At 38.7% G+C, this 9,892-nt stretch overlaps 1 pseudogene; it reads right to left on the reverse strand.

Moving 5' to 3' along the window:
* Positions 1-7,994: 7,994 nt before the first annotated feature.
* On the reverse strand, positions 7,995-9,452 carry LOC149259588 (cysteine proteinase COT44 pseudogene; annotated as a pseudogene).
* Between the last annotated feature and the right edge of the window lie 440 nt (positions 9,453-9,892).

Below are 9,892 nucleotides of genomic sequence, written 5' to 3' on the forward strand. Positions count from 1 at the left end.
AAGATGCAAGTCTTCAGCTGCTACTAGACTTAGAATAGTTTTGATTGAAGTCATTTTAACAACAGGAGAAAATATTTCATCAAAATCAATACCTTTCTTTTGTGCAAACCTCTTCACCACAAGTTTAGCTTTGCACCTCTGTTTTCCTCCATCTTCTTCCTTCAGCCTATAAACCCATTTATTTTGCAATGTAGTTTTACCTACAGGCAACCTGACTAAGTCCCAAGTCTAGTTATGCATTAAGGAGTCCATCTCTTCTTCCATGGCTTGCTCCCACTTCTTCCTGGTTTCTACCTGCACTGCTTCTTCATAACATTCTGGTTCACCAGAATCAGTCAACAATACATAATATAATGAAGGAGAGTATCATTCAGGGGGTCTACTTATCCTGGTAGATCTTCTAACACCACTTTCAGGTGTTTGGGGTGTCTGTTGCTGTTATGCTGGTTGTTGTTGTTGCGGTTATTGATTATTATTATTTTCAAGCACCTTTACTTTTTCAGTGATCTCATCAAGAACTATGTATTCCTTGTTTTCTTTTTCTTGTTTCTTTTCCTGCAACTGATTCTTATACAATACCTTTTCATTGAATATTAAATCTCTGCTCCTAATGATTTTGTGATTTTCATAATCATATAAGAGATAACCAAAATCATTAACACCATATCCAATAAAGGTACATTTCTTTGATTTTGCCTCAAGCTTTGTTCTATTTTATTTGTTAATGTGGACAAAGGCTTCATAACCAAAAGGCTTTAAAAAAGAGTAGTTTACCTTTTTACCTGTCCATGCTTCCTCTGGAACACCACCATCCAAGGAATTTGAAGGCCCTCTATTTATTAGATAAACAACAGTATCTACAACATCTGCCCAAATTTGTAAAGGCAATCCTATATGCAATCTCATGCACCTTGCACACTCCATGATTGTCCTGTTCATCCTTTCTGACACACCATTTTCTTGTGGTGTTCCTGGAACTGTCTTCTCTCTGCGAATTCCATTCTCTGAACAGTAACTATCAAACTCTTTGTTGCAATATTCACCTCCATTATTTGATCTGAAACACTTCAACCTTTTCCCTGTCTCATTTTCAACCAAAGCTTTCCATTTCTTGAAAGTATCAAATACATCAGATTTATTTCGAATACAATAAATCGAGGTTTTTTTGGTTGCATCATCAATAAAAGTAACATAATAACGAGAGCCACCAAGAAATGATACCTAAGCAGATCCTGATACATCTGTATGCACAAGCTCTAATTTTTTGCTCTTCTTCCCTTTCCCAACTCTAAGAAATCGGACTCTCTTCTGTTTTCCATAAACACAATTTTCACAGAAGTCCAAATCAACATTCTTCAAACCCAGCAACAAATTCCTTGAGTGAAAGATCTTCATCCCCTTCTCACTCATGTGTTCGAGCCTATGATTCCATAATGTTGCATCTGCTCCTTTGGAAGTTAAAGCATTAACAAAGTTAGAAATACCATTGCATAAATACAATGTACCAACCTTTTCGCCTTTTGCTATTACCAAGGCTCCTTTGGTGACCTTCCAAGCTTTATTTGTGAAAGTTGTCACACAACCTTCACCACCTAACTGCCCTATTGAAATTAGATTTTTCTTCAAATATGGAACATGCCTTACCTCCTTTAGTAGCCATTGGTTTCCATTCTGCTGTTTTACAAGAACCTTACCCATTCCAACAATTTTATAGGGTTTATCATCACCCAAACGGACTTGTCCAAAATCTCCTTGAACATAATCATGAAAATGTTTCTTATCAGGTGTGGCATGGAATGAGGCCCCTTAATCTACCACCTAGGCATCAATAATATTTTCTAAAGAAGGAATCAAAACATCTTGCAACACATCACCTATTACATTCACTTCATGATTAGTTTCTTGCTACAGGTCTCCTTCTTTTCCCTTCTGAGACTTGCAGTCTTTCTTTAGGTGTCCTTTCTTCCTGCATTTCCAGCACACTATCCCTGATCTGGACTTGGATCTGCCTTTCTTGACTTACTATGATATCCTGAGCTCTTTCCTCTTTCTATTTTTCTTCCCCTAGTCTTTGCAGCCAAAGCATTACTGATGTCTCACCGGAGCTTTTCCGTCGCATTTCCTCACTAAGGATTGCACCGACAACATCATCAAACTTTAAAGTACTAGATCCAGAAACAGAGTTACTAATGGCCATTACTAAACCATTCCAACTTTATGGCAATAAGCACAAGAATAATAGAGCTCTGACTTCATCATCAAAGTTTACCCCTACAGAACTTAACTGACTTGTAAGTAGATTAAAATCATTTAATTTATCTACAACAGATCCACCTTCTGACATCTTCATAATAAATAAACACTTCATAAGAAATACCTTATTTGAGGCCAATGGTTTTTCATATAGTTTGGCCAATGCCGACATTAAACCCTGTGTTATCATTTCCTTTGAAATATTAAACGCTATCGACGCCGCTAGGCACAACCATATTGTTCCAAGTGCCTTTTTGTCCAGAATATCCCATTCTGTGTCTATCATACTCGTCGGCTTCTTTGTCTTTTCGCTCAATGGTAGGTACAGATCTCTCTGATACAGATAATCTTCCATTTGCATCTTCCACAGCGAGAAGTTTTGGCCGTTAAATTTCTCGACCCTAAACTTACCATCTTCCGCCATTACTCCCACTCGAACCAGTAACCCTTCTCTCCTGCGAGTTTGTCAGCCAAATAGAACTTCGGCTCTGATACTAGTTGTTATAAAATTATATATTACCGAGCAATGGAACACATAAAATATTACAGAAATATAAACACAAAAAACGCATAAAACAAGAGAGACACAAATATACGTGGTTCATCCAGTTTGGGCTACATCCACGGAGAAACAACTAGTCCTTCTTTTATTATATTGTCCAACAAACTGAGGAGATATAACCTACAGCAGATCCACTGTAACACCCTATTCGCTCTCAATCTCCTCTCTCTTCCTCACTCAAAATACAGATTTATATAGATGCAATACGATTCCCTCATATATAGTGAGGGGTTGCCTTCTAGGGAAAAAAACCCTAAATTAAAGATAACTTCTATCGTCAGATCATCTGCCTAATGAACGGCCCAGATTGATTAGAAATTACTAGACTTTTACAAGGTAATTTTACATCTATTCTTAGCTTCGGGGGTGCTGCCCCCGAGCCCCCGCTAGGGGACCGTTGGCCCTCGGACCCCCCAGCCGGGCGCGATTTACCCCCCGGGACCCTCGCGGGGGGGGACAAGTCCTCCCCGCACCCCCCTATGTGGAGGGATGTACAGTCTTCCTGGGGTATACATCCGGCTGAAACCTTTGAATACAGAAGATAATCAGGCTCCACACCCAACACTAACTCTGGATTAGAACATAACTGTAGTTCTCTTAACCGGATCTACAAAATACTATGGGCAGAAAACCATCAACTCCAAAACCATGTGTGAAACCCATGCACAAAACCATAGGTAGGTCAATCCACCTAATATAAGGTCAAAAAAAAAAAATCCAGAGTGTTTCCCCAGAACCCATACCCCGAGACCCCTTTGTTGCACACGGTGTAACTAACAAGGGAGCCTATCACCCTCCCATGACCCCCCTGTGTGTTTGACTAGTCATGAAAAGAATATAACACACACCCAACAAATGGGAGGATTACCTACACTAAGAAAAGTTTTCCTATAACAATGGATATCAAACCTCTTTGAAAATGGGCCCTTTCAAATTCATGTATAGGAGAAGATCCAAAGTACCCCTAACATGGGACTATCCAAAAGACAAATTGGTACTAGGACCAGACATGTTAAAATAAATGGAAGAGAAATTAAAACAAGTTAAACAGAATCTGAAAATAACTCAAGGTTGTCAGAATTAAAAAGGACTCAAAAGGAATTTAATGTGGTAGATCATGTATATTTAAAGGTTAATCCTAAGAAGCGCACACTTAGACTTTTAATTTGTGCCAAGAATTTATAATAAGCATGATTAAAATTATTATTAGTCAATGATTTATCCTTTAAAAATTAGTTTAGCTCAATTTAATTCGCAAAACAAGGATCTAAATTCATATGGTTGCATGGAAAATGTGGGATTGGTTTGGCATGTGATTTGTCATTTTTACTTATTGTAGTCATGATGGTTTATACCATATTGGTTGGGAAAAGTAAAAATGGATTGTTTAAAATAATATCTCGAGATAGTGTAATTTGTGTGTAATTATGACACATAATGTAGTTAGTGGCATACTTATCATTATTTTTTCCTTAATTACATCTCTAATCTACATATAAAACATGTGAGCTTGTATTCCATGTTAGCACATACATGTCATCAACTACGAACTAGACATTTCCTCACAACAAATTTATTAAAATAATTTAAAAACTATTATGGAGGGCTAATTCCTTTAGATTCTAGATTTGTTATTACTTATTTTTCTCTATAAGCATGTGATATATAAAACGAAGAAAATGGATTAGGTAACTAAAATCACTTGAAAACCACATTGAATACGAAGATATGCTTTAGGAAGCACTTACAAGATAAATCCCAACTCAAAGGTGAACTTTCTTTGCTCTCTTTTTTCTAGATGGAAATGGTGCAGATAGAAAGTAGAAGGCACTCTATGGAGTTACCTAAGACACATGGGCCATGGGCTACTATAAAATACAAACACCCCTTGTTCCTCTCCTTATCTCTCTCTCTCTCTCTCTCTCTCTCTCTCTCTCTCTCCACTCCTAGTTGTCTGACCTACTATGGAGAAAAATGTAAGTAAATTGAATTATGGAACCCCTTTTCCTCCTATTGCCTTAATTATAACACAACCCAATAACAAATTAGGGCTTAAGCTATACTCCTTCAACTCTTAATTGAGTTATAAATTTGACCCTTATAGAGTTTTCTTCATAGTATCCATGTGGCTAGCCCCTTTTTCCATGAATAATTTATCTAACATGACACCCTCTTGAGACATAGTGTAAAAAACAAGAAGGTCAACTTTTGGGTGGCATAATTATGTTTGACATATTTATTGCACCATTGGAAAGGTATATGTTGTATAATGTAAATACAAGGTGGTTGCAAGTGAGAATTTTTGGACCACAAAACACTTCATTTAATGCCTTAAAATACCTCAAGGAGGTTTCAAACACCAATTCTCCAAACTAAGACACGCTAGTAAAAATGGCTTAGTAAGTTGATTCCTCTAATTTTTCCACTCTAACATAATTGAGATGGATGAAAAATGATATGATGATCCTATATAGACCATTCAACCTTTGGCCAAGAAATTAACATGGAAATCTCATATTATCATTTGGATACATTAAATCCATATAGATATCTAGACATCCAAATACCTCAGATAGGTAACCAAATGATTTACTTTGGATCCAAATGTAAACTTAATGATACATTCATGTTATTATGGGTTTAAATGATGCACACAAAACCTTGTTTCCCTAGAAAAGTCATTTCCATCTATGGAGACCACTTGATTTTGGGTTTTGGGCTTGTGGTCTTTGGAGACCCTTTTGTTGCATATGGATTTATTTAGGATAAGCACACTATCGACGATAGAATATTTGAAGCTAAAAGAATCCATGGGCTTATGGACCATAAGGAGACAACTTTATTGGCATGAAACAACCTAATAATGATAATTTAAAAATAGTGTTTTTTTCTAATGAAGCCCAAGTTGAGTTTTCCATATGGACGATCATAGTTTTGTATCTTCATCCATGTGAGCTTTGTGGAAATATTTTCACCCTTTCACCTTATTTCACGAGGGGGAATAATATTGGTTATTGATAATGAAGCTACTAGTTTTTAAGCCTTATCAATTAAGCATGCACAAGTGACCTCCCAATTTCGTGGAATCATTCTTTCCAAATTTGTAGTAACGAAAAAGTTGCGACCTTAAAATTAGGGTTTGTTGCTTTAACCTGCAATGCATTTGTTACATAGTAGTGAAGGCGGTGATATCTAGGACTCTCTCAGATTATCTTTCAAAAATGGTGGCTATGAATGCTCCTCAACCTATAGATCTGTTACGTGGGTGCGCTTGTGCGGTCATATTTACTCTCTTCCTATCACTGGATGTGTGGAATGCCATCAACGATTTTACTCTCCAATTCATAAACTATGTTAATTATACGACCGTCAAAGTAACTTTGACTGCACAAGCACATAATGATACCTCTGATGACCCTTTCTAGCTTGTAATTGATAGTGGAAGAGTTAAGGTCTATGTGTTCATTGCTTATTTGCTTCCAGGATTGATAATTTCTAGCTTTAGAAGTGTTTGGGGTGATATTGGAGCATTGGCATTAAGCGTACTAGCACATATGCTTTCTGAGATTTTGGTATTGGGTTGGGATTGGTTCGATTATCTGGACAATTATATTCTTTTCCCAATCAATGTATTATTGGTTATGCTCTGTATCTGCTCTGTCTTAGCTGGTAAAATCATTCGGCTCATTATGAATCAAAAGGTTCCTTCACTTCTCTTGTGTTGTTCTAAGTCATGTAGAGATTGTGGAAACATTGGGGATCATGTCCTCAAATTTTGGATTGTGGTTCGTTGTAGCCAACCAGAATATATTATGGCGAGGTCTATTTTAAGTTTATTAGCGGGTGTGATGGTCACAACTTTGTTAAATTTACATAAGGGAAATCTCTATATTCCATTAATGAATTATGATATTACATATATATAGGAATATTGTCTCAAGATAGGAAAAATATCTTGGACACACAATCTGTTGGTTGAGAGAATATTTCAACCACACATCAAACTAGGGAAACCACTCCTATAGAATAGGAACATACTTTTTACATTGAAAGTCACAACTTAGACAAATAGGAATTAATATTCCAACACACCCCCTTAAAGAGTACTTGTCTCAATACCAATTTGCAAAGTCTAGTTGTGGTCAAACATAAAAGAATATGTTGATGTCCATATAAAGGAGCAACCATCCACTAGAGTGCATGGGTTCCAATCGCTGCAACTGCCAGTCTTGTAGGATGTCCTTTGCATACATGGTTATTTCAATCATTATAACTGCATACATGTATCCGTACCTATAAATACCCCTCCATCATTATGGGTTTTATCAAATTACCGTAACCATGCTCTGGGTTTTATCGGATCAACCTCAACCATGCCTTGAAGTTCTCTCAGCCACCAAGGCTAAACACATCCACCAAGGCTCAACTCAACCATGAAGGCTCAACACAACTACGAAGGCTCTCGAGCCACTCTGGGCCCTAAATCTGCCACTAAGGCACTCCAACCACTCTCGGCCACAATCCTACCACTAGGGCACTCCAGCGACTAAGGCTCACCAAATACCCAACTCAACCAGGCTGAGGGTTTTCTCGTCTAACGCTAAACCATGCCAACAGGAATCTGTGTCCCACTTCACTCTTACATGTGGTTTCTGGCTTACCACAAATCAACAATTCAAATAGAAAGTGGTTTTTAGATTACCACGAACTGTATGGGGGTACACATGCCTTACAAGACTTACAACACAACTCCAACTTTTGGAGTTACTAGGTACATACATTACAAAGACCACTACAAAACATCCTAGACTTGCTTACTAATAAAATGTGTGACTCATAATACAACATGCTAGTGAGTCTATCCCGCAAACTCACACTAACTCACACAAACATTCAACTAGTTGTCCATCATCCCAAATTTTCACTTGCTTTGCACAAAATCAATATTTGTTGCACTTCAACCTTGACCACCGAGCGCCTTTGGTCTCTTCTTTCTATTTTTGATTTAATTGTCTTGGATTCACCTGCATGATTTGTTAGAGTAGCTAATTCTAACAAAACCACTCCATTGAGTTAGCTAAGCTCAATGCTTCTAATTCCAAAACATTTATAAATACCACATTAATTTGTTTCTCATTGGAATTTTTTTTTAAGTATGCAATTCTAACAAATTGCACTTTTACATTGAGTTGATCAGGCTCAATGTGTTTACCTTCCCAAACTCCAATTCTGTCAAGTTGACCCGAAGAGAAAGAAGAAGGCGGTAAACCTCCAGTTGCATGAGCAAGACACTATCCAGAGTTCTCTGATCTCGGCGGCAAATCAGCTGATGAGCTGTGGCCTTCTTCAACGACTTCTCATCGTTCTCAGGCACATCTTCGTAGCCATCGATCGTCACCACATGGGAATTTTTTCTGTAAGCATCACAGTTGCCATCGTTGGTTGTGTAAGGGTAATCATCCTCACTGTCAAGCCCACCATTGTCTATAATAAACTGGAAAGCATAATCCATGAGACCGCCATTGCATCCTTGGTTGCAAGAAGCATCACAGTCCACCAGTTCCTGCCCAGACAGGAAGTCAAATTCCCAGTCACGATTTCATTGATGCCCTCAATAGCAGCCACGGTCGAGAATGCCCAACAACTTCTGCAGGAGGCTTGGTCCTCAACAGTAGTCACGACTCCCTTTTCTCTCTAATCAATGGACTCTCGCAAATTCTTTCCTTTCGAATACTGGTATCGAGGGTTGAAAGACTTGGACAAGAGTTTCTTGTTATCCAACTTGGCAACCAAATATGTGGCCTTGAATTCCCTATGACTTAGATCTGCAAACTGGTTCAGCCCCAATTTGTAGGGTGGATTCCCTTGGTTGTTGTGTTGATGAATATACAGAAAATTGTCTTTAAATATAGAGAACCTCTTATGTTTCTCGTCAAGGCCATACTAGGCTTTCCTATGCTGAGCAAGCCATAGTTCATAAACCTCCATGATCGAATCATCTTCCCTTAGATCTTTGCTATCATACCCATGTTAAAAGTGTGCTCATTTGGCGGAGTGAAGAGCACACAAGTTCAACCCATCAAAGCGGATCAGGAACCCTTCGACACTATGGACGAGCAACAAGATGCCATCGCTCAAAACAAAAAAGGTCCTATGCATAAAGGCGGTCAAAGGAGGTCCTGGTAGCCTACTCCCCCCGATCCAGAACCTCACCAGTCGCCAAACCTTTTTGAGAAGCAACCATGTCACAAAAATCAACAGTGCCCAGAAGCCCGATCCAACAACCGCTCGACGGCCACCATGAACAGGCACAATTGGTCCACACCACAATAGGTCCATAGGTCTTTCACCATGACGGTTTCCATAACCTCGATCAACAGACCCCCAGATCTGTAGACACACAGATCTGCCACCAACTGTCCTCACCGCTGATCGACCTGATCAGTGGAGCCACAGATCGGGCTTGCAGGACAAAATTCTATTATGCAGATGTAAACTATGCATCAACGACACTCAAGGAGGCAGGCGGAGGCCCAAACCTACCACCGTCAGGAAACTGATAACTCAGGTGCTCCATAACCTTATCCAACATATACACATGGTTCCGCCGGAAGAAAAACTCAAAGCCACCATCCATATGTCCGTGCAAAAAAAAAAACTATGATCAGAGAAGGGCATCAGATATAATTGCAAAAACAATACCGAATTCCACATTGGTAACCCTTGGTGGTGCCCTCCATCTGTCGCGCTCCATGCTGAATAGTCTCAAAGGAACTCGTAAGTCCAACAGAAAGTAATTTCCAGACATTAGAGATCAGCATCAACAGAAAAGCCAAAGGGTTTAAGGTATTAGGCTAGTCGACTACAGCAACGGGATCAATTTTTGGTCATGTAACTAAAAACCCAAGTTGAAAAACTAATCACTCCATCGAAATCTAGCACGTCGGCCTCGTCCTGGAAGAAGCCGTGAATCATCGGCTCCAGATTGTTGGGAATTTTCTGTTTAATTCCAAAACAAAAGTAACTTGAATAGAAAATAAAAATGCTCTATTTTACCACAGGATTTTAACACAGGGA

Source organism: Pinus tabuliformis, chromosome 6 (genome assembly GCF_031772625.1).
Source record: "Pinus tabuliformis cultivar Carrire ecotype Pingquan chromosome 6, CPIR1, whole genome shotgun sequence".
In the NCBI taxonomy this organism is placed as follows: Eukaryota; Viridiplantae; Streptophyta; class Pinopsida; order Pinales; family Pinaceae; genus Pinus; species Pinus tabuliformis.